Source organism: Bos grunniens, chromosome 16 (assembly GCF_055505025.1).
Source record: "Bos grunniens cultivar Pamir isolate PY7600 chromosome 16, Bosgru_T2T1.0, whole genome shotgun sequence".
Lineage (NCBI taxonomy): Eukaryota > Metazoa > Chordata > Mammalia > Artiodactyla > Bovidae > Bos > Bos grunniens.
In genome coordinates this window covers 78,752,300-78,778,494 of record NC_141180.1, presented here as the reverse complement: position 1 = coordinate 78,778,494, position 26,195 = coordinate 78,752,300, and the positions used below count along the sequence as shown (strand labels likewise).

The 26,195-nt window shown below is 41.1% G+C and overlaps 1 long non-coding RNA gene across 1 annotated transcript; it reads right to left on the bottom strand.

Moving 5' to 3' along the window:
• Positions 1–568: 568 nt before the first annotated feature.
• LOC147357084 (uncharacterized) lies at positions 569–8,813 on the bottom strand. The gene is made up of 3 exons (XR_015142883.1): positions 8,519–8,813; positions 4,739–4,793; positions 569–1,032 (listed from the first exon to the last, which is right to left on the bottom strand). It is a non-coding gene; the product is annotated as an uncharacterized LOC147357084 (long non-coding RNA).
• Positions 8,814–26,195: the final 17,382 nt, after the last annotated feature.

Here is a 26,195-nt window from a genome sequence, read left to right as displayed (position 1 = left end):
CAACAAATACCTGCTTAACTTTTTTCTGCCTATTTAATTTTTAAAACCAGCATTTTCTAAAATCATAGGATCCTTTAAAAAATATAAAGAAGGAACTTTTCTGGGAGTCCAGTGGTTAGGACTCCCAGCTTCCTCTGCGGAGGGGGAGGGTGGTGGGGGGAGTTCCAACCCTGGTCCAGGAGCTAAGATCCTGCAGGCAGTAGAAGTTGCCATCCAGCTCGCTGACTGAATCTGGCCCTGACGTGTTTGGTTTGTTTAGAGGAGCATTTTTTAAAACTTTGAATTGGTTGCCAATATTCTAAAAAAAATCAGGTGATTTCACCTAAAATCCAGAGTACTAACTTTTCTTGAAAATACTTGCATCTGGTAACGTCGGGACCTCATTCCCAGAAGGCCACAGTTGCTGGGTCATCATGAGAAGGGAGGCACTCTCTCCAGGTTGCCAGAGTCCCCAAGATTCACCTTGTCCCCAGGACTTACTTTGTCCCCTCTCTACTGAGCATCAGCTGCCATTTATCCTCACACCTGTGCTACTTTTTTCTTATAGAGAAGACTATTAAGAAGCATATTTATGCTCAAACTGCTATTGGGATTATTCTTTTATTCAGCCTGATTCACTCTGCTACACACCTGGTCCCTGCTGCATATAAGCTGGCAAGCCCTGATATAACCTCTATTCATGTTGCACAGAACCAGATGAAAGAAAGAGCCTGCAGGCTGCAAACCTCCCCACAACCCCTCCCACCTCCATACATTGGTGTAGAAATGCCAGAACCTACAGAACTGCAGACAGCCTTGGGCTGGGGCATTTCCCATTAAGTCTCCTCCCCTTCCCCAGAACCTCAAGACAAACTCCAGAAAGCATAACTGGAATGAAACTAATACGAAGAAAGCTGTCATCTTTTGAAATGGTGCTATAAGTGGCTAACAAAAAAACAGTTGTTTAGTCAGGACTTCCTGGTGGTCCAGTGGCTAACTTCCACTGCAGGATTCCACCCGTTCCATGCAGGTAAGATACCGCATACCACGGACCTTGACCAAAAAAAAAAAAAAAGAACAGGTGTTTACAAAGAGGCGCATCTTGAGAAGAACCCGCTCATGGGTATTCTGGGTATAAAAACATCCAAGGAGGCTTGCCCGTGACCTCTTCTATTCACATACCCTGAGTAAAATCTCCTCACAGTCACTCCCTTCCTTTGGGCTGATTCTTTCTTGCCAATCAGCCTCCTGGTATAAGCTCCATTAGGGAAACATGTGTCTTGGGAAGCAGGTGTGAATACTCTGGTCACAGGACAGCCATGCTCACTCATTGCTCACTTGTAGATCAGTCTCCTGGAATGCAGGCTTGAATCCCCCAGGACCTGAATTAATAAAACTGAGCTCCTCATCGTGCAAAGCTCAGGACCAGAATATTGACAAATGGCATCTCAAGAAGCAACGGGCTCCCTGGCCAGTCAGCCACCTTTCACTGCTATGGTGAGGGGGATCTGTTCAGTCCCAGGGGCTCCAGGGTCTGCAGTTGGAGACCAGCGGGTCTAAATTTCCTGGGCTGCAGGAGATTTCTTGCTTCACTTGCTCCTGAGCTTTCACTGTTCCCGGGAGATGTTACTGGTCCCTGCCCATTAGTTCCTCACGCTGTACCTGACACAGAGGAGCATTCTGTAAACGTTTATGGAAAGAATTTTAGACAGAAACATATTAGCAGAAGCCAGATGACCCCACCACTGCAACAGAGGTGCCTGAGGGCATTCTTGCTTTGCTTGAGGGGCTATGCTTCTCTCTCGGGTTGTACGATTCACAGCTTACTGCACTGACTGTGGCAGAGGGCAGAGCAAGGAGAGGTGAGAACAGAGCTGGCACTGGGCCTGTCTAAAGCGAGGCCCTGAAGTGAAAGGGCAGCATTGCCCCAGTAGGCATCTCGCAGCTTCCTGGTCATGAGAAACCTTCCTGGGATCCCTGGATACCTGGGAGAGGGAAAGGAGCAGGGGAAAAAGGAAGGAGCACGTTCGTCAGCTCGGTTTTCCTTAGAGGCAGCAGGTGTGGGGTTAGAGCAGGGCATCCTGCCTACTCAGAGGAGACAGGCGGTGGGGGGCCAACACTGGGGAGGATGTGCATGGGGCCAGCCCTGCCCATATGGTGAAGAATGCTATGTGCCCCTTACCTTTCCATCTAGCGGGGTGTCCTGCCAGCCCCCCACAAGTGGTGAGTAAATGGAGAGGACACAGCAGACCCCCCCTCACCCGGATCTCAGAGGAAAACTGCACCGATAGACCAGTTCCCACAATGATGCCTGGGACTCCTACAGTGCTAAGCGCTGCTTCATTTTTCAGAAAGGATGTTATAATGAACCCCTATGCCCACCACCTTGGTTTAACATTATTTTTCATTCTGTCATAATTACTTCTTTTTAATGAAAATTCCAGACATCGTGGAATATGAAGCTTTAAAAAATAAGGACATAGTTAAAATAGTGTGTTTTATATCGTGCGACTTTTACCACAATAAAAACATTTAAAGGACATTGTTCTCACATGACCGTGATACCATTATCATACCTAACAAAATGAATACTCAGTCCATATTCAAATTTCCCCAACTGTCTCAAGAATAAATTTGTATGGTTGGTTTGTTGGCAGCAAAGCTTTTAAAACAGTGTTCCCAGCAGCCTCAGGCTTCTGCACAAATGTCTCAGGGAGCGGCAAGGGTGAGCTGAGGGGGAAGGAGACCTCCACCCTGCTTCAGCCAGAGCAGGTTTATTATTAGGAACAAAAGAGTTTTCTGTTAAGAAAAAAATTAAATTTGAAAATCATTTCCACAAAGCATTACTTCTCTCAGATTTTAAAAGAAAATATCTAGTGCATCCCTTCTGCCTCAGATGGTAAAGAATCTGCTTGCAGTGCAGGAGACCCGGCTTCAATCCCTAAGTCAGGAAGATTCTCTGGAGAAGGAAATGGTTACCCACACCAGTATTCTTGCCTGGGAAATCCCATGGACAGAGGAGCTCATGGCTACAGTCCATGGCATTGCAAAGAGCCGGTCATGACTGAGCCACTAACTCTCTTTCTAGTGCTGTAACTGCTTTAAATCAAGGGCATACGTTCCTAGTGGTGGTGTAGTGGGAACCCAGGGTGCAGGCAGGGAGATTTGGCCGAGTCCAGTGGCTATAACACGAGAGTTTTAGTCGCTCTGGGCATGACCCGGGACTCAGAGAGCGGATCTAGCCAGTGCCTAGAGTACTCTGGATCCACACGGTAGTTTTCCCCAGGGTGTGAATGCATCTAATACTTTGCCCTTTCCCTTTCTAGATCTCATTCTATGACTCTCACCTAGTTCTTGCTCCCTTGTAGGGCAACTTGGCATACTCAGGCCAAAGAACTTTGAAACCCTTCCTGCTCAGTTTCTACTTTTAACTTTCTTAGGTCCTCTCTAAAAGAATGGTCTTCCAAATGTACATTACAGTTTGGCATTACCAAAGCCAGATTAATAGAAAAGCATCGATAACATAGACCTGTCCATTGCAAGGGCTTCCCAGATGACACTGGTGTAATAGAACCCATCTGCCAGAACAGGAGATATAAGAGACTTGATCTCTGGGTTGGGAGGATCCCTGTGTTGGGAAGATCTTCTGGAGAAGGAATGGCCACCACTCCAGTATTCTTGCCTGGGAAATCCCATGGACAGAGGCCTGGCAGGCTACGTACGGTCCATAGAGTTGCAAAGAGTTAGATACTGAAGTGACCGAGCACGCATGCACGCATCCATTGCAAAGCAAGTGGTATTGAGTCACAGATGCAATACATAAGCAATGTGACCCAGCAAGGGGGCACAGCTGTCATTGCAGCAGTCTAAAGACAAGCCTGGATAATGAAGAGTAGTCAGAGATTCTAGTAAATGGTCATCTTTTCAGGGAATCTCAATAAGGACAGCTTTCAGCAACAAACAACTCAAGACCTTTCTCCTTTCTCAGGACACATGCCCAGATTAACCTGTCAAAATACTCAATTCGCTTTTGAGATTCTTGAAATTATATTTCAAATGATGATATTTTCCTACCAGGTCTGTTCAACTGCAGAACTGTAAGCTCCATAAAGATGGTGACAAAAGAGACTTCCCTGGTGGTCCAGTGGTTAGGACATGGGTCTAATCCCAGTCCAGGAAGATCCCATGTGCTTCAGGGCAACTAAACCTCCACACCACAACTGTGGAGCCCTTGTACAGCAACTACTGAAGCTCCCAAATCTAGAACCCAGGCTCCGCCACAAGAAAAGTCACAGCACCGAGAATCCTGCACACCACAACTAGAGAATGGCTCCCGCTTGCTGCAACTAGGCAAATGTTTATCCGTTAATACGTAGATGATACACAAATAGTTTGGGCAGAGGAAAAATCTGGGAATATACGAACTGAGTCATCCTTTCCCAACACCAATCTTTTTATTAATTACTTAAATAACAAGTAGATGTCACACATGCAAGTATGCTCTCTGCTAACAAAATAGTAAACGCCTGAAAGATTGTGACCATACCTTATATTCTTTTGCCATTCCCTCATTAGTTCAAATTTGGATGTGGAACTTACTGACTAAAAAGTTGGGTCGTGTGGAATTTTCACTAAACATGAAAATCTATAAATTGATAGTAAAATTAACACAGAGAAATCTTAAAACACTAAGAATTCTCACCCTCCTTTATAACTCATCGCAAATGTTACCTCCTCCAGGCTGCCTTTCTTCACTTACCCAGGCAGGCTTAGTCCCTCTCTTCTCTCTGAGTCCACCTGCTTGCTGAAGACCTCTGTAGATGAAAATATACACAGTTACTATAATGATTAGTTTACCTAAGTCTCCCCCAAGACAAGCTGCTGGTGTTGAGGGGAGGGTGGGGCCCCCTAGGCTGCCCAGGGAGACAGCTCCTCCTTATGGCTTGGATGGAGGGTCAATAGAGGACACATATGCCCAGCAGGCTTTTGTTCTGATAAGATGGCAGGCATGCGCAGAAACATTTGCAGGATTACGTCTCCGTGTAAATATATGACAGTCCTCTCTACTCTCTTTCCTAAGAAGGTAAGAATGAAATGTTCTGGGAGGAGGAGAAAGGGAAAGGCAGTAGTCAAAGGTTCCTAAGCTTCGGTTGTGTTAAGACAAGATGAGTGAGCCCTAGAGACACAATGGGCGGCACGGGGCCTGTAGTGAACAGTGACGGGCTTACCTTTGCCAAGAGGGCAGACTTTGCCTTAAGTGTTCTTGAAACACACTCAAACAAATAATAATAGGTAAGAAGTGCAGGAGGAAAATTTGAAGAGATGAACATGACATGGGGTGTACTGATGGTTTCATGGTTTTAACCAGCTATCTGCAAGCTTATTAAGTTGTGTTCTTAAATATGTACAGCTTTTTGTGTGTCAATTGTATCTCAATAAAGTGACTTAAGAAAAAAAGAATTCTAGGCCTTTGTGAGAGGAAGATAGTCTAACCAGACACTGAAGATTTGGAGATTGAACTCGTCCACCAGAATGAAGCCAGGAGACTTGGAGAGGGTTCACTCCATGTCCGTCCAAAATGAGGACGAGAGGAGCAGCCGGTAATGCTGGCCGTGAGAAGGGGCAACATCTCAGAGGACTCCACTCTTAAGGCCGAGGAAAAATTTCATCTGAGAGTGTGGGCACTGAGAAAGAGGGCTCTGGCAGCCACAGAGGGTGTAGCTGACAGGCCCCAGTGAAGGAGGTTATGGCTGTGAGCTGAGGGTGGCAGGAATCTAATCTCAGGACCTGGCAGTCAGAGACCACCAGACAGTGACCCAGAGGATCAGGAGAAATGAAGGAAGACCCTGATTCCAGGAACTTCATTACCAGACAATTAATCAAGGCAGGAATTCAACCTGGAGGGACAAGGAGGGTTCCAGACACTAAAATTTGAGAGAAGAGCATTATGTTATGGTGGTTGGAGTGTGCAGCCTCAGAGTCCCATGCACAAGGCTCAAGCCTCTGCCAAGAGACCCAACAAGTTACTTAACCATTCTAGATCTCAATCCACACCTGATAGGGTGAGGCTATTAGATGAAGCTATTGGAAGGAATAAACAGAATTATGCTCAAGCAGAGTTTAGGACAGTGCCTAGAGCATAGCAGGTGCTAAAATAGTAATTACGATAGTAATGGTAATTCTGAAGGTTAATAGGAGTTCATAGTGTAGTAGCAGAATAATAGTGGTGATACTGGTAACAATAATGAGTAACTAGGCGGCTTCACTTTTCACTTTCATGCATTGAAGGAGGCAATGGCACCCCACTCCAGTACTCTTGCCTGGAAAATCCCATGGACGGGGGAGCCTGGTGGGCTGCAGTCCATGGGGTCACTAAGAGTCAGACACGACTGAGCAACTTCACATTCACTTTTCACTTTCACTTTTCACTTTCATGCATTGGAGAAGGAAATGGCAACCCACTCCAGTGTTCTTGCCTGGAGAATCCCAGGGACGGGGGAGCCCGGTGGGCTGCCATCTATGGGGTCGCGAAGAGTCGGACACGACTGAAGTGACTAAGCAGCAGCAGCAGCAACACCACGAAAGCTAGAACGACTGCCCAAAGGCATACTGAACCCATGGACACTCCAAAACCTACTACTGGACGTGGCACTGCCCTTGAGAGAGTTGAGATCTAGCTCCATCAACCAGAACACAGGCACAAGCTCTGCCAACCAGGCAAACATCACAGGACACTAACCTAACCCCATCCACAGAGGCAGACTCCATAACCAAGAACTATGACCTTGAAAATCCTTTAAAATTGTTTTTTCCCTTTTTCATCTTTTTCCTTTTCTCTTATAAATCACACTGTTTATTCCCCCAACATATCTCCTCCTTCACACTAGCATTTAGTGGTGCTGTGGAGTTTTTCTCTTTATTTATTTATTTTTTGTTATTGTTGTTATAAAAAAAAAATTCATTTTAAGATTCTTTTTTATAAATCACACTGTTTACTCCCCAACATATTTCCACCATCACATTAGCCTTTTGCGGTGCTGTGGGGTTTTCTTCTTTGTGTTTCTTGTCCAAAAAAAAGCAAGAAAAAAAATTCATTTTAGGGTTTTTTTTCTCCTTCTCACTTTTTTTTTCTTTTTCTTAATGAGTTTTTTGGATTTATTTTGGATATAGTCAACTGCTTTTCCTACTGTTCTTTACCAGCTGTAGCTATTCCTGAATATATATAAATCTTTTCCACACAGGTCTATTCATCTTTGCTTTTCAATTTTTTTATTTTCTCTCTCTGTTTTTATTTTTTTTAATTCTCTTCTCCACCCCTTCCTTTTCTCTTTCCCCTCCCATCTCCTCTTTCTTTGTTCTCTCTCTTTTTTTATTCTCTCTTTTTTCTTTTACTCTTTCTTCTTTCACCAGGTAAGTTAAATGGTTGAGCTCTCTATGCTATATTCCCCAGTCGGCCTTCCACTCATGCTCAGATTTCCAGATTGAGCATTAGCTAACTCTGCTTTCTATTGGTTGATATCTCCTCTGGTTTCCCTTTCTCACCAAGTCAATCTCCTGTACTCTTTTCTTTAGAACACTTTGGTTATAACTGTATGTGTGGGAGTGTGTGTGTATATGTCCCAGCATTTCCGTAATTGCCTACTTGATCTCCTCCCACTAGAACACAGGCACGTCACCCCCAACAAGAAATCAACACAAACCACCCCACCAATGTTTCCCTCCAAGGGCAAAAATCAAAAGGAAGAAGTAATACAACCCTAAAGCCTGGGAAAAGGAGACCTCAAGTGAAGAAGTTTAGAAAAAAGAAAAAAAAATGATCAAAAGGCAGAGAAATATGACACAAATGAAAGAGCAAGGTAGAAACTCACAAGACCAAATAAACAAGAAGAAAATAAGCAATCTCCCTGAAAGAGAATTCAGAATAATGATAGTAAAGATGCTCCAAAGATTTGAAAGTAGAATGGAGAAAATGGAAGAAGCATTTAACACAGTTAATACAATCACCAAGGGCATAGAAAAAATAAAGAATATGAAAACAGAGATGAATAACACAATTACTGAAATTAAAAATACTCTAGAAGGAACCAATAGCAGAATAACTGAGACAGAGGAATGGATAAGTGAGCTGGAGGATAGAATGGTAGAAATAACTGCTGAAGTGCAGAATAAAGGGAAAGGAATGAAAAGAATTGAGGAAAGCCTCAGAGACCTTTTGGACAATATTAAACACACCAGTATTTGAGTTGTAGGGGTCCCAGAGGAAGAAGAAAAAAAGAAAACACTAAGAAAATTTTTGAAGAAATTATAGTTGAAAACTTCCCCAACATGGGAAAGTGCCGGGGCCCAGCCCCGGCTGATCCAGGGTATTCAAAGCGGGGACGGCATCGGCGATCTATTTATTTAAATATTTATCAAAGATATAAAGAGTAATAGAATGAGGATAGCTCAGTGAGGAAATTCAGTGGAGAAAAGAGGCTGAGTAGCTTGGTTTACACGGGAGACCAATAAAACTTCAAGACAAGAAGTTGGCACCACTTACGTAGGCCGCAGGCATCCTTCCGTTCTCCCGAAGGAGAGGAGACACTGAGGCCTCCCCAGTCAGATCTTAGAAGCGCAGGCATAATTAGCAAGCATGGCAGGTTCCGCGCTCCAGATGGAGACTCAGCCAGAATTTGAGAGAGAGAGCGACACGGGGAGACCAAGTTTCGGTGAACAAGGCCCGCACTTTATTTTCCAAAGTAGTTTTTATACCTTAAGTTATGCATAGATGATAATGGGGGAAGGGGTGGAGTCATGCAAGGACAGCAGTTCCTGGTCCTAATCGAAGCCAGGCTTTCAAACTTATCATATGCAAAAGTTCAGGTGATTTACATCATCTTCTGGCCAGGAGGCCTGTTACCATTTTAAGAAAATTATTTCTCTCTAAAGGTGATTATTCTAAAGTCAGGCACCAGCCTCCAAAAAAGTATTGGACAAAGCTGCATTCCTATAGGGCAAAGGTGAGGTGGGCTCAATCAAGAAAAGAATTAACTCAAGGGTCCAAGGTTACAAACATTGAGGCTACTACTTACATGTCTATACACCCATTATATCAATCAATACACTGCCAAGGACACAGTAGGTAAGGAGTATGGAGACTTAGCAGCAAACATTGGCCCAATAAGTGAAAAAACCTTTCACCAATACAATTTCTAATTGATCTTTTAACTACTTAAAGGAATCTGTGTTTAGACAGTTTAGAACATCTCCTGCCTCTCACAGTTGGGAGGCTCTGAACAATCACATGTGGCCGGAAAAACCTATTCGGGCAGGCTAGAGGATTTCCAAAGGAGTTTGTAGGTTGAAACACTGTCACACCCAGGAATTATTAACTGGAGCTGTAAGCTAACTCTTTTTTCAGAGAGAGGTAGTGGGGGACAGCCCCCCGTAAAGTCAGAGGTGTAGGTGAAAGCACAAAGCAGAAAGTAAGCAGACTCTGGTTTTGAGGGTAGATGCTCGAGAACTTCCAAGGGGACTCCTGAGGCTCGATCCCGCCTTTCTGTATGCCGAGCCTCCTTCCTCATGACCTTTGTCATGGGTGGAGCTCCTCATGCTGGCTCCCGGCAGTGATAGAATTCCAGTTGAGCTATTCCAGATCCTGAAAGATGATGCTGTGGAAAGTGCTGCACTCAATATGCAATATGCTGGCTCCCAGCAGGAAAGGAAATAGTCAATCAAGTTCAAGAAGTGCAGAGAGTCCACTACAGGTTAAATCCAAGGAAAAATGCATCAAGACACATATTAATCAAGCTAACAGAGATTAAGCACAAAGTCAGAATATTAAAAGCAGCAAGGGAAAAGCAACAAGTAACATACAAGGGAAAACCCATACAATTAACAGTAGATCTTTCAGCAGAAACTCTACAGGCCAGAAGAGAATGGCAGGATGTATTTAAAGTGCTGAAAGAGAAAATCCTACAACCATGATTACTATACCTAGCAAAGATCTCATTCAAAACTGATGGAGAAATCAAAAGCTTTATGGACAAGCAGAAATTAAGAGAATTCAGCATCACCAAACCAGCCTTGCAACAAATACTAAAGGGACTTACATAGCCAGTAAACACAAGGGAAAGGAAAGACCTACAGAAACAAACTCAAAACAATCAAGATAATGCCAATAGGAACACATATATCAATAATTACCTTAAAAGTAAATGAATTAAATGCGCCAACCAAAAGATACAGACTGACTGAATGGATACAAAAACAAGACCCATATATATGCCACCTACAGGAGACCCACTTCAGACGTAGAGACACATACAGACGGAAAGTAAAAGGAAGGAAAAAATATTCCATGCGAATGGAAACCAAAAGAAAGCTGGAGTGACAATCTTATTTCAGGCAAAATAGACTTTAAAGAATATCATAAGATATAAAGAAGGACATGGCATAATGATCAAGGGATCAGTCCAAGAAGAAGAAATAACAATTGTAAATGTCTATGCACCCAACATAGGGGCACTTCAATACATAAGGCGAACACTAACAGGCATAAGAGGAGAAATTGACAGCAACACAATAATAGTAGGGGATTTTAACACCCCACTGTCATCAATGGACAGATCATCAAAACAGAGAGTCAATAAGGAAACACAAACCTTGAATGAGACACTAGACCAAACGGACCTAATTGATATCTTCAGGACTTTCCATCCAAATGCAGAAGAATACACTTTCTTCTCAAGTGTATATGGAATATTCTCCAGGATAGACCACATCTTGGGCCACAAATCAACTCTCAGGTAAATTTAAGAAAATTGAAATTGCATCAAGTATCTTCTCTGACCCACAACACTATAAGATTAGATATCAACTGCAGGAATAAAAAAGTAAAATACATAAAATCATGGAGATTAAATGATACATTACTAAATAACAAAGAGGTTGCTGAAGAAATAAAAGGAGAAATCAAAAGATTCCTAGAAACAAATGACAATGAAAACACGATGACCCAAAACCTATGGGACTCATCAAAAGCAGTTCTAATAGGGAAGTTAATATATTAATACAACCATACCTCAAGAAGCAAGAAAAGTATTGAATAGACAGCCTAACTCTACATCTAAAGCAGCTGGAAAAAGCAAAACAAAAAACCCCCAAAGTCAGCAGAAGGAAGGAGATCTTCCTTCATAAAACCAGAGCAGAAATAAATGAAAAAGAAATGAAGGAAACAATAGCAAAGATAATACAACTAAAAGCTGATTCTTTGAGAAGATTAACAAAATTGACAAACTACTAGCCAGACTCATCAAGAAAAAAAGGGGGAAACATCAAATCAATAAAAGTAGAAATGAAAAAGGAGAGATAACACAGAAATACAAAGGATCATAAGAGAATATTATGAGCAACTATATGCTAATATGTTTAATGTAGATCACAATAAGCTGTGGAAAATTATGAAAGAGATGGGAATACCAGACCACCTGATCTGCCTCTTGAGAAATTTGTATGCAGGTCAGGAAGCAACCATTAGAACTGGACATGGAACAACAGACTGGTTCCAAATAGAAAAAGGAGTACATCAAGGCTGTATATTGTCACCCTGCTTATTTAACTTATATGCAGAGTACATCATGAGAAATGCTGGACTGGATGAAACACAAGCTGGAATCAAGATTGCCAGGAGAAATATCAATAACCTCAGATATGCAGATAACACTACCCTTATGGCAGAAGGTGAAGAAGAACTAAAGAGCCTCTTGATGAAAGTGAAAGAGGAGAGTAAAAAAGTTGGCTTAAAGCTCAACATTCAGAAAACTAAGATCATGTCATCTGGTCCCATCACTTCATGGCAAATAGATGGGGAAACAGCGTCAGACTTTATTTTTCTGGGCTCCAAAATCACTGCAGATGGTGATTGCAGCCATGAAATTAAAAGACACTTGCTCCTTGGAAGAAAAGTTATGACCAACTAGATAGCATATTCAAAAGCAGAGACATTACTTTGCCAACAAAGATCCATCTAGTCAAGGCTATGGTTTTTCCAATAGTCATGTATGGATGTGAGAGTTGCACTGTAAAGAAAGCTGAGTGCCGAAGAACTGATGCTTTTGAACTGTGGTGTTGGAGAAGACTCTTGAGAGTCCCTTGGACTGCAAGGAGATTCAACCAGTCCATCCTAAAGGAAATCAGTCTTGGGCGTTCATTGGAAGGACTGATGTTGAAGCTGAAACTCCAATACTTTGGCCACCAGATGCAAAGAGCTGACTCACTTGAAAAGACCCTGATGCTGGGAAAGACTGAGGGTGGGAGAAGAAGGGGACGACAGAGGATGAGATGTTTGGATGGCATCACCAACTCAATGGACATGGGTTTGGGGACTGAGTGACTGAACTGAACTGAACTGATATGCTAATAAAATGGACAACCTAGAGGAAATGGACAGATACTTAGAAAAGATCAGCCTCCCAAGACTGAACCAGGAAGAAATAGAAATTATTAACAACCCAATTACAAACACTGAAATTGAAGCAGTGATCAAAAATCTCCCCAAAAACAAATGCCCAGGGCCAGATGGCTTCACAGGGGAATTCTATCAAACATTCAGAGAAGAGCTAATGCCTATTTTTCTGAAATTCTTCCAAAATACTGCAGAGGAAGGAACACTTCCAAACTCATTATATGAGGCGACAATCACCCTGACACCAAAATCAAGAAAAGACAACACGAAAAAAGAAAATTACAGGCCAATATCACTGATGAACATAGATGTAAAAATCCTCAACAAAATTCTAGCAAACTGAATTCAACAACACATTAAAAAGCTCATACACCATGATCAAGTCGGGTTTATTCCAGGGATCTAAGGATTCTTCAATATATGCAAATGAATCAATGTGATACACCATATCAACAAACTGAAATATAAAAGCCATATGATCCTCTCAATAGATGCAGAAAAAGCCTTCGACAAAATTCAGCATCCATTTATGATAAAAATGCTTCAAAAAATGGGCATAGAAGGAACCTACCTCAACATAGTAAAGGCCATATATGAAAAGCCCACAGCAAACATTATTCTCAATGGTGAAAAACTAAAAGCTTTCCCTCTATAATCAGGAACAAGACAAGGGCGTCCATTCTCCCCACTATTATTCAACATAGTTTTGGAAGTCCTAGCTACAGCAATTAGAGAAGAAAAAGAAATAAAAGCAATCCAGATTGAAAAAGAAGTAAAACTCTCACTGTTTGCAGATGACATGATACTATACATAGAAAATCCAAAAGAAACTATCAGAAAATTACTAGAGCTAATCAGCGAATTCAGCAAAGTCATGGGATACAAGGTCAATACAGAGAAATCACTTGCACTCCTATATACTAACAATGAAAAATCAGAAAGAGAAATTAAGGAATCAATACTATTCACCACTGCAACAAAAGGAATTAAATATCTAGGAATAAACCTACCTAAGGAAACAAAAAACCCGTATAAGAAAAACTATTAAGATACTGATGAAAGAAATCAAAGACGACATAAACAGATGGAGAAATATTCCATGTTCCTGGGTGGGAAGAATCAATATTGTGAAAATGACTATACTACCAATGCAATCTACAGATTCAATGCAATATGTATCAAATTTCCAGTACTCTTGCCTAGAAAATCCCATGGATGGAGGAGCATGGAAGGCTGCAGCCCATGGGGTTGCTGAGGGTCAGACACGACTGAGCGACTTCACTTTCACTTTTCACTTTCATGCATTGGAGAAGGAAATAGAAACCCACTCCAGTGTTCTTGCCTGGAGAATTCCAGGGAAGGGGGAGCCTGGTGGGCTACTGTCTATGGGGTTGCACAGAGTCAGACATGACTGAAGTGACTTAGCAGCAGAACAAAAAATTTCACATTTCATATGGAAACACAAAAGACCCTGAAGAGCCAAAGCAGTCTTGAAAAGAATGGAGCTGGAGAAATCAACCTTCCTGACTTTAAACTATCCTACAAAACTACAGTCATCAAGACAGTATGGTACTGAAACAAAAACAGAAATATAGCCCAATGGAACAAGATAGAAAACCCAGAGATAAACCCATGCACCTATGGGTACCTTCTTTTGACAAAGGAGGCAAGAGTATACAATGGGGCAAAGACAGCCCCTTCAGTAAGTGGCGCTGGGAAAACCGGACAGCTAGGTGCAAAAAAATGAAATTAGATCACTGCTGCAGCTAAGTCGCTTCAGTCATGTCTGACCCTGTGTGACCCTCCAGACGGCAGCCCACCAGGCTCCCCCGTCCCTTGGATTCTTCAGGCAAGAACACTGGAGTGGGTTGCCATTTCCTTCTCCAATGCATGAAAGTGAAAAGTGAAAGTGAAGTCACTCAGTCGTGTCCTACTCTTAGTGACCCCATGGACTGCAGCCCACCAGGCTCCTCCATCCATAGGATTTTCCAGGCAAGAGTACCGGAGTGGGTTGTCATTGCCTTCTCCGAATTAGATCACTACCTAACACCATACACAAAGGTAACTGAAAATGGATTAAAGGCCTAAATATAAGACAAGAAACTATTAAACTCTTAGAGGAGAACATAGGCAGAGCACTTGATGACATAAATCAAAGCAACGTCTTCTATGACCTATCTCCTAGAGTAATGGAAATAAAAACAAAAATAAAGAGAGACCTAATTAAACTTAAAAGCTTTTGAACAACAAAGGAAACTACAAACAAGGTGAAAAGACAACCCTCAGAATGGGAGAAAATAATAGCAAGGGAAACAACTGATAAAGAATTAATTTCCAAATATACAAGCAGCTTATACAACTCAATACCAGAAAAGCAAACAACCCAATCAAAAAGTGGGAATGGGACCTGAAGAGATATTTCTCTAAAGAAGACATACAGATGGCGAACAAGCACATGAAAGATGATCAACATCACTCATTATCAGAGAAATGCAACTCAACACTACAATGAAATACCACCTCACCCCAGTCAGAATGGCCATTATCAAAAAGTCCACAAACAAATGCTGGAGAGAGTGTGGAGAAAAGGGAACACTTTTGCATTGCTGGTGGGAATGTAAACAGATACAGCCACTATGGAAGATGGTACGGAGACTGCTTGAAAAGCTAGGAATAAAACCACCATCAGTTCAGTTCCGTCGCTCAGTCGTGTCCGACTCTTGCGACCCCATGAATCGCAGCACGCCAGGCCTCCCTGTCCATCACCAACTCACGGAGTTCACTCAGACACACGTCCATCAAGTCAGTGATGCCATCCAGCCATCTCATCCTCTGTCGTCCCCTTCTCCCCCTGCCCCCAATCCCTCCCAGCATCAGAGTCTTTTCCAATGAGTCAACTCTTTGCATGGGGTGGCCAAAGTACTGGAGTTTCAGCTTTTGTATCATTCCTTCCAAAGAAATCCCAGGGCTGATCTCCTTCAGAATGTACTGGTTAGATCTCTTTGCAGTCCAAGGGACTCTCAAGAGTCTTCTCCAACACCACAGTTCAAAAGCATCAATTTTTTGGCACTTAGCTTTCTTCACAGTCCAACTCTCACATCCATACCTGACCACTAGAAAAACCATAGCCTTGATTAGATGGACCTTTGTTGGCAAAGTAATGTCTCTGCTTTTGAATATGCTATCTAGGTTGGTCATAACTTTTCTTCTAAGGAGTAAGCGTCTTTTAATTTCATGGCTGCAGTCACCATCTGCAGTGATTTTGGAGGCAAAAAAAAGGAAGTCTGACACTGTTTCCACTGTTTCCCCATCTATTTCTCATGAAGTGATGGGACCAGATGCCATGATCTTTGTTTTCTGAATGTTCAGTTTTAAGCCAACTTTTTCACTCTCCTCTTTCACTTTCATCAAGAGGCTTTTTAGTTCCTCTTCACTTTCTGCCATAAGGGTGGTGTCATCTGCATATCTGAGGTTATTGATATTTCTCCCAGCAATCTTGATTCCAGCTTGTGCTTCTTCCAGCCCAGCGTTTCTCATGATGTACTCTGCATATAAGTTAAATAAGCAGGGTGACAATATACAGCCTTGACGTACTCCTTTTCCTATTTGGAACCAGTCTGTTGTTCTGTGTCCAGTTCTAACTGTTGCTTCATGACCTGCATACAGATTTCTCAAGAGGCAGGTCAGGTGGTCTGGTATTCCCATCTCTTTCAGAATTTTCCACAGTTTATTGTGATCCACACAGTCAAAAGCTTTGGCATAGTCAATAAAGCAGAAATAGATGTTTTTCTGGAACTCTCTTGCTTTTTCCATGATCCAGCAGATGTTGGCAATTTGGTCTCTGGTTTCTCTGCCTTTTCTAAAACCACCTTGAACATCTGGAAGTTCACAGTTCACGTATTGCTGAAGCCTGGCTTGGAGAATTTTGAGAATTACTTTACTAGCATGTGAGATGAGTGCTATTGAGCGGTAGTTTGAGCATTCTTTGGCATTGCCTTTCTTTGGGATTGGAATGAAAACTGACCTTTTCCAGTCCTGTGGCCACTGCGGAGTTTTCCAAATTTGCTGGCATATTGAGTGCAGCACTTTCACAGCATCATCTTTCAGGATTTGGAATAGCTCAACTGGAATTCCATCACTTCCACTAGCTTTGTTCGTAGTGATGCTTTCTAAGGCCCACTTGATTTCACATTCCAGGATGTCTGGCTGTAGGTCAGTGATCACACCATCATGATTATCTGGGTCATGAAGATCTTTTTCGTACAGTTCTGTGTATTCTTGCCACCTCTTCTTAATATCTTCTGCTTCTGTTAGGTCCATACCTTTTCTGTCCTTTATTGAGCCCATCTTTGCATGAAATGTTCCCTTGGTATCTCTAATTTTCTTGAAGAGATCTCTAGTCTTTCCCATTCTGTTGTTTTCCTCTATTTCTTTGCATTGATCGCTGAGGAAGGCTTTTTTATCTCTTCTTGCTATTCTTTGGAACTCTGCATTCAGATGCTTATATTTTCCCTTTTCTCCTTTGCTTTCGCTTCTCTTCTTTTCACAGCTATTTGTAAGGCTTCCCCAGACAGCCATTTTGCTTTTTTGCATTTCTTTTCCATGGGGATGGTCTTGATCCCTGTCTCCTGTACAATGTCACGAACCTCCATCCATAGTTCATCAGGCACTTCATCTATCAGATCTAGTCCCTTAAATCTATTTCTCACTTCCACTGTATAATCATAAGGGATTTGATTTAGGTCATACCTGAATGGTCTAGTGGTTTCCCCTACTTTCTTCAATTTCAGTCTGAATTTGGCAATAAGGAGTTCATGATCTGAGCCACAGTCAGCTCCTGGTCTTGTTTTTGTTGATGGTATAGAGCTTCTCCATCTTTGGCTGCAAAGAATAGAATCAGTCTGATTTTGGTGTTGACCTTCTGGTGATGTCCATGTGTAGAGTCTTCTCTTGTGTTGTTGGAAGACGGTGTTTGCTATGACCAGTGCATTTTCTTGACAAAACTCTATTAGTCTTTGCCCTGCTTCATTCTGTATTCCAAGGCCAAATTTGCCTGTTACTCCAGGTGTTTCTTGACTTCCTACTTTTGCATTCCAGTCCCCTATAATGAAAAGGACATCTTTTTTGGGTGTTAGTTCTAAAAGGTCTTGTAGGTCTTCATAGAACCGTTCAACTTCAGCTAAAACCACCATATGACTTAGCAATCCCACCCCTAGGCATATACCCTGAGGAAATAAAAACTGAAAAAGACACATGTACCCCAATGTTCACTTCAGCACTATTTACAACAGCTAGGACATGGAAGCAACATAGCTGTCGATTGACAGGTGAATGGATAAAGAAGCTGCGGTACATATATACAATGGAATACTACTTAGCCATAGTATTACAGCTGTAATCTGTTTTGAATGAGGTGGAAGAAACTAGAGCCCATTATACAGAGTGAAATAAGTCAGAAAGAGAAATATAAATATTGTATACTGACACATATATATGGAATCTGAAGAGATGGCCCTGATGAATTTATTTTCAGAGTGGCAATGCAGAAACAGATATAAAGAACAGACCTATGGACAAGCTGGGAGGAGAGGAGGGAGAAGGGGAGATGTATGGAGAGAGTAACATAGAAATTTACAATACCATGTGTAAAACAAATAGCCAATGGGAATTTACTGTAAGACTCAGGGTAACTCAAACAGGGGCTCTGTGACAGGTTGAAGGGTGGGGTGGGAAGAGAGATGGGAGGGAGGTCTGGGAGGGAGGGGACATGGGTATAACTATGACTGATTCTTGTTGATGTATGACAGAAAACCACAAAATTTTGTAAAGCAATTATCCTTCAATTAAAAAAATTTTAAAAAGAAAGCTGAGGGCCAAAGAATTGATGTTTTCTTTTTTTTTTTTTAATTTTATTTTATTTTTAAACTTTACAATATTGTATTAGTTTTGCCAAATATCGAAATGAATCCGCCACAGGTATACCCGTGTTCCCCATCCTGAACCCTCCTCCCTCCTCCCTCCCCTCCCCTCCCTCTGGGTCGTCCCAGTGCACCAGCCCCAAGCATCCAGTACCGTGCATCGAACCTGGACTGGCGACTCGTTTCATACATGATATTATACATGTTGCAATGCTATTTTCCCAAATCTCCCCACCCTCTCCCTCTCCCACAGAGTCCATAAGACTGATCTGTACATCGGTGTCTCTTTTGCTGTCTCGTACACAGGGTTATTGTTTCCATCTTTCTAAATTCCATATATATGCGTTAGTATACTGTATTGGTGTTTTTCTTTCTGGCTTACTTCGCTCTGTATAATAGGTTCCAGTTTCATCCATCTCATTAGAACTGATTCAAATGTATTCTTTTTAATGGCTGAGTAATACTCCACTGTGTATATGTACCATAGCTTTCTTATCCATTCATCTGCTGATGGGCATCTAGGTTGCTTCCATGTCCTGGCTATTATAAACAGTGCTGTGATGAACATTGGGGTACACGTGTCTCTTTCCCTTCTGGTTTCCTCGGTGTGTATGCCCAGCAGTGGGATTTCTGGATCATAAGGCAGTTCTATTTCCAGTTTTTTAAGGAATCTCCACACTGTTCTCCATAGTGGCTGTACTAGTTTGCATTCCCACCAACAGTGCAAGAGAGTTCCCTTCTCTCCACACCCTCTCCAGCATTTATTGCTTGTAGACTTATGGATTGCAGCCATTCTGACTGGTGTGAAATGGTACCTCATAGTGGTTTTGATTTGCATTTCTCTGATAATGAGTGATGTTGAGCATCTTTTCATGTGTTTGTTAGCCATCTGTATGTCTTCTTTGGAGAAATGTCTATTTAGTTCTTTGGCCCATTTTTTGATTGGGTCATTTATTTTTCTGATGTTGAGCTGTAGGAGTTGCTTGTATATTTTTGACATTAGTTGTTTGTCAGTTGCTTCATTTGCTATTATTTTCTCCCATTCTGAAGGCTGCCTTTTCACCTTGCTAATAGTTTCCTTTGCTGTGCAGAAGCTTTTAAGTTTAATTAGGTCCCATTTGTTTATTTTTGCTTTTATTTCCAATATTCTGGGAGATGGGTCATAGAGGATCCTGCTGTGATGTATGTCAGAGAGTGTTTTGCCTATGTTCTCCTCTAGGAGTTTTATAGTTTCTGGTCTTACATTGAGATCTTTAATCCATTTTGAGTTTATTTTTGTGTATGGTGTTAGAAAGTGGTCTAGTTTCATTCTTTTACAAGTGGTTGACCAGATTTCCCAGCACCACTTGTTAAAGAGATTGTCTTTAATCCATTGTATATTCTTGCCTCCTTTGTCAAAGATAAGGTGTCCATATGTGCGTGGATTTATCTCTGGGCTTTCTATTTTGTTCCATTGATCTATATTTCTGTCTTTGTGCCAGTACCATACTGTCTTGATAACTGTGGCTTTGTAGTAGAGCCTGAAGTCAGGCAGGTTGATTCCTCCAGTTTCATTTTTCTTTCTCAAGATCGCTTTGGCTATTTGAGGTTTTTTGTATTTCCATACAAATTGTGAAATTATTTGTTCTAGCTCTGTGAAGAATACTATTGGTAGCTTGATAGGGATTGCATTGAATCTATAAATTGCTTTGGGTAGTATACTCATTTTCACTATATTGATTCTTCCAATCCATGAACATGGTATATTTCTCCATCTATTAGTGTCCTCTTTGATTTCTTTCACCAGTGTTTTATAGTTTTCTATATATAGGTCTTTAGTTTCTTTAGGTAGATATATTCCTAAGTATTTTATTCTTTTCGTTGCAATGGTGAATGGAATTGTTTCCTTAATTTCTCTTTCTGTTTTCTCATTATTAGTGTATAGGAATGCAAGGGATTTCTGTGTGTTAATTTTATATCCTACAACTTTACTGTAATCATTGATTAGTTCTAGTAATTTTCTGGTGGAGTCTTTAGGGTTTTCTATGTAGAGGATCATGTCATCTGCAAATAGTGAGAGTTTTACTTCTTCTTTTCCAATTTGGATTCCTTTTATTTCTTTTTCTGCTCTGATTGCTGTGGCCAAAACTTCCAAAACTATGTTGAATAGTAATGGTGAAAGTGGGCACCCTTGTCTTGTTCCTGACTTTAGAGGAAATGCTTTCAATTTTTCACCATTGAGGATAATGTTTGCTGTGGGTTTGTTATATATAGCTTTTATTATGTTGAGGTATGTTCCTTCTATTCCTGCTTTCTGGAGAGTTTTTATCATAAATGGGTGTTGAATTTTGTCAAAGGCTTTCTCTCCATCTATTGAGATAATCATATGGTTTTTGTTTTTCAATTTGTTAATGTGGTGTATAACACTGATTGATTTGCAGATATTGAAGAATCCTTGCATCCCTGGGATAAAGCCCACTTGGTCATGGTGTATGATCTTTTTAATGTGTTGTTGGATTCTGATTGCTAGAATTTTGTTAAGGATTTTTGCATCTATGTTCATCAGTGATATTGGCCTGTAGTTTTCTTTTTTTGTGGCATCTTTGTCAGGTTTTGGTATTAGGGTGATGGTGGCCTCATAGAATGAGTTTGGAAGTTTACCTTCCTCTGCAATTTTCTGGAAGAGTTTGAGCAGGATAGGTGTTAGCTCTTCTCTAAATTTTTGGTAGAATTCAGCTGTGAAGCCGTCTGGACCTGGGCTTTTGTTTGCTGGAAGATTTTTGATTACAGTTTCAATTTCCGTGCTTGTGATGGGTCTGTTAAGGTTTTCTATTTCTTCCTGGTCGAGTTTTGGAAAGTTGTACTTTTCTAAGAATTTGTCCATTTCTTCCTCGTTGTCCATTTTATTGGCATATAATTGTTGATAATAGTCTCTTATGATCCTTTGTATTTCTGTGATGTCTGTTGCGATCTCTCCATTTTCGTTTCTAATTTTATTGATTTGATTTTTCTCCCTTTGTTTCTTGATGAGTCTGGCTAATGGTTTGTCAATTTTATTTATCCTTTCAAAGAACCAGCTTTTGGCTTTGTTGATTTTTGCTATGGTCTCTTTTGTTTCTTTTGCATTTATTTCTGCTCTAATTTTTAAGATTTCTTTCCTTCTACTCACCCTGGGGCTCTTCATTTCTTCCTTTTCTAGTTGCTTTAGGTGTAGAGTTAGGTTATTTATTTGACTTTTTTCTTGTTTCTTGAGGTGTGCCTGTATTGCTATGAACTTTCCCCTTAGGACTGCTTTTACTGTGTCCCACAGGTTTTGGGTTGTTGTGTTTTCATTTTCATTCGTTTCTATGCAAATTTTGATTTCTTTTTTGATTTCTTCTGTGATTTGTTGGTTATTCAGCAGCGTGTTGTTCAGCCTCCATATGTTTGAATTTTTAATAGTTTTTCTCCTGTAATTGAGATCTAATCTTACTGCATTGTGGTCAGAAAAGATGCTTGGAATGATTTCTATTTTTTTGATTTTTTTGAATTTACCAAGGCTAGTTTTATGGCCCAGGATGTGATCTATCCTGGAGAAGGTTCCATGTGCGCTTGAGAAAAAGGTGAAATTCATTGTTTTGGGATGAAATGTCCTATAGATATCAATTAGGTCTAACTGGTCTATTGTATCGTTTAAAGTTTGTGTTTCCTTGTTAATTTTCTGTTTAGTTGATCTATCCATAGGTGTAAGTGGGGTATTAAAGTCTCCCACTATTATTGTGTTATTGTTAATTTCTCCTTTCATACTTGTTAGCATTTGTCTTACATACTGCGGTGCTCCCATGTTGGGTGCATATATATTTATAATTGTTATATCTTCTTCTTGGATTGATCCTTTGATCATTATGTAGTGACCTTCTTTGTCTCTTTTCACAGCCTTTGTTTTAAAGTCTATTTTATCTGATATAAGTATTGCTACTCCTGCTTTCTTTTGGTCCCTATTTGCATGGAAAATCTTTTTCCAGCCCTTCACTTTCAGTCTGTATGTGTCCCCTGTTTTGAGGTGGGTCTCTTGTAGACAACATATGTAGGGGTCTTGTTTTTGTATCCATTCAGCCAGTCTTTGTCTTTTGGTCGGGGCATTCAACCCATTTACATTTAAGGTAATTACTGATAAGTATGATCCCATTGCCATTTACTTTATTGTTTTGGGTTCGAGTTTATACACTGTTTTTGTGTTTTCTGTCTAGAGAAAATCCTTTAGTATTTGTTGGAGAGCTGGTTTGGTGGTGCTGAATTCTCTCAGCTTTTGCTTGTCTGAGAAGCTTTTGATTTCTCCTTCATATTTGAATGAGATCCTTGCTGGGTACAATAATCTGGGCTGTAGGTTATTTTCTTTCATCACTTTAAGTATGTCTTGCCATTCCCTCCTGGCTTGAAGAGTTTCTATTGAAAGATCAGCTGTTATCCTAATGGGAATTCCCTTGTGTGTTATTTGTTGTTTTTCCCTTGCTGCTTTTAATATTTGTTCTTTGTGTTTGATCTTTGTTAATTTGATTAATATGTGTCTTGGGGTGTTTCGCCTTGGGTTTATCCTGTTTGGGACTCTCTGGGTTTCTTGGACTTGGGTGATTATTTCCTTCCCCATTTTAGGGAAGTTTTCAACTATTATCTCCTCAAGTATTTTCTCATGGTCTTTCTTTTTGTCTTCTTCTTCTGGAACCCCTATGATTCAAATGTTGTAGCGTTTAATATTGTCCTGGAGGTCTCTGAGACTGTCCTCATTTCTTTTAATTCGTTTTTCTTTTATCCTCTCTGATTCATTTATTTCTACCATTCTATCTTCTAATTCACTAATCCTATCTTCTGCCTCTGTTATTCTACTATTTGTTGCCTCCAGAGTGTTTTTAATTTCATTTATTGCATTATTCATTTTATATTGACTCTCTTTTATTTCTTCTAGGTCCTTGTTAAACCTTTCTTCCATCTTCTCAATCTTTGTCTCCAAGCTATTTATCTGTGATTCCATTTTGATTTCAAGATTTTGGGTCAATTTCACTATCATTATTCGGAATTCTTTATCAGGTAGATTCCCTATCTCTTCCTCTTTTGTTTGGTTTGGTGGGCATTTATCCTGTTCCTTTATCTGCTGGGTATTCCTCTGTCTCTTCATCTTGTTTAAATTGCTGAGTTTGGGGTGTCCTTTCTGTATTCTAGCAGTTTGTGGAGTTCTATTTATTGTGGCATTTCCTTGCTCTGTGTGGATTTGTACAGGTGGCTTGTCAAGGTTTCTTGGTTAGGGAAGCTTGTGTCGGTGTTCTGGTGAGTGGAGCTGTATTTCTTCTCTCTGGAGTGCAATAAAATGTCCAGTAATGAGTTATGGGATGTCTATGGTTTGGGGGTGACTTTGGGCTGCCTGTATCCTCCAGGTCAGGGCTGTGTTCCTTGCTGCTGGAGAATTTGCTTGGTATGTCTTGCCCTGAAACTTGTTTCACCCAGAGAGGTTTATAGCGTTATATGGAGAAGAGAAGAGTGAGGAGAGAGTTAGAGGTGACCCAAATGAGATGAGGTGGAATCAATAGAGGAGAGAGTGGGCTATTCAGTAATCTCTTCCTTATGTGCACTCCACAACCCGACCGCTCAGAGTTGTTCACAGAGTTATACAGAGAAGAGAAGAAGGAAGAAGGTGGCAGAGGTGGCCAGGAGGATAAATGGGGAGAATGAAAAGGAGGGAGACAGATCCAGCCAGTAATCAGTTCCCTAAGTGTTCTCCACCGTCTGGAACACACAGAAATTCACAGAGTTGGGTAGAGTAGAGAGGGGTTAAGGAGGAGACACAGGCGACCTAGTGGAGAAAAAGGAGAGTCCAAAGGGAGAGAGAGCAGTTAAGCCAGTAATCTCGCTCCCTAGTGAAAAATGGATACTGAAGATTGGGTTCTTAAGGTACAAAATTGGTAACAAATACATAAAAACAAAAATTTAAAATCTAGAGTAGAATTTGGAATTTCAAAAATACGATGTTAAAGAAAAGAAGAAGGAAAAAAAAGAAAAAAACGAACAAAAACAAACAAGGTCGCAAAAATTATAAAGAAAATATAGGTACAAAATTGATAACTAATACCAAAAAGCAAAAGTTAAAAATCTAGAGTAGAGTTTGGAATTTCAAAAATACAATGTTAAAAAAAAGAAGAAGAAAAAGAAAGAGAGGGAGAAAAAAAAACAAACAAGAACAAACAAGGTCGCATAAATTATTAAAAAAAAAGAATACAGGTACAAAATTGATAACAAATACCAAAATGCATAAATTAAAAATCTAGAATAGAGTTTGGAATTTCAGATATACAATGTTATTTAAATGAAGAAGAGAAAGAAACAGAGAAAAAGAAAAAGAAAAAAGAAAAAAGGGTCCCAGAAATTACATAAAAACAAAAACAAAAAAAAACTATAGGTACAAAATTGATAACAAATACTAAAAAGCTAAAATTAAAAATCTAGAGTAGAGTTTGGAATTTCAAAAATACAATGTTAAAGAAAAGAAGGAAAAAGAAAAAAAAAGGTCAAAAATTATTTTAAAAAATTATATATATATGAAGTTTGCTTTAAAAAAAATAGGGTCTTCTTTTTTTTTTGGCAAAGTAATCGGTTATAAAAGTGGAAATTAAAGGAATAATAGAGGACTTAAATTTTTTTTTTTTTTTTTTATAGGCTCACTTGTTCAGTCGCACTGAGGGGAGGTAGGGAGGGATGCTGCAAACAAATAACACTGGTGTGTGCTCACAGTGCCTCAGTCACACTGGGTCTGCCCCCAGTTCACGGCGCGTGTAGCCTCTCTGCCCACGCTGCTCAGGCTCTAGGTTGCTCCGCCGCGAACCATCCGTGGCCGGCCCTGGGCTGCCTGTACTTCCCAGGTCCAAGCCGCTCAGGTTCAGGCACTCGGGTAGTCCTCAGAGGCGCAGACTCTCGGTTGGGCCTGCGTTTTGTGCCCGTCCCAGATCCGAGCAGCTCAGGTGATGAGGTGTTTTGCGTGCGCGATTGCTGCGATTTATCGCCTCCCCGCCGCTTGGTTATCTAGTTGCGCACCGGCACACCTTCTCAGGCAGATGTTGACCGTCCAGACCCCCAAGAAGTTGTAGTTAGCAAAGAAGCCTGCTTACAGTTTCATAGATAATGTCTCTCTGGGGCTGCGATTGTCCCCTTCCGGCTTTGGCTGCCTATCACCGGAGGGGGATGGTCTGCCGCCGGCTATCTCTGTTCAGTCCTTTATTCTGTGCGCGGGCCTGGCGGTGTCATAGGTTAGGGCTGGCTTTTCGCGTGGTAGATATCCCACAGTCTGGTTTGCTAGCCCAAATTATTTCCCTCAGATAGTGCTCGGGGTATTCAGGCCAGATCCTTGCGATGCAGCCCGCGCCGCGCCTCCCTGCCCAGCCCCCGCTTGCTAATGGCGTATGCAGGCGTCTGCGCTGCTTCTCCGCTGGGGGAGTTACCGAAGGGCTTGCAATGTGTGGGTTTTAATTATTTATTTCTCCTCCCTGTTATGTTGCCCTCTGTGCTTCCAAGGCTTGGCACAGATTCGGCAGTGAGAAGGTTTCCTGGTGTTTGGAAACTTCTCTCTTTTTAAGACTCCCTTCCCAGGACGGAACTCCGTCCCTCCCTCTTTTGTCCCTTTTTTTGTCTTTTATATTTTTCCCTACCTCCTTTCGAAGAGTTGGGTTGCTTTTCTGGGTGCCTGATGTCCTCTGCCAGCATTCAGAAGTTGTTTTGTGGAATTTACTCGGCGTTTAAATGTTCTTTTGATGAATTTGTGGGGGAGAAAGTGTTCTCCCCGTCCTACTCCTCCGCCATCTTAGCTCCTCCCTCAGAATTGATGTTTTCAAACTGTGGTGCGAGAGAAAACT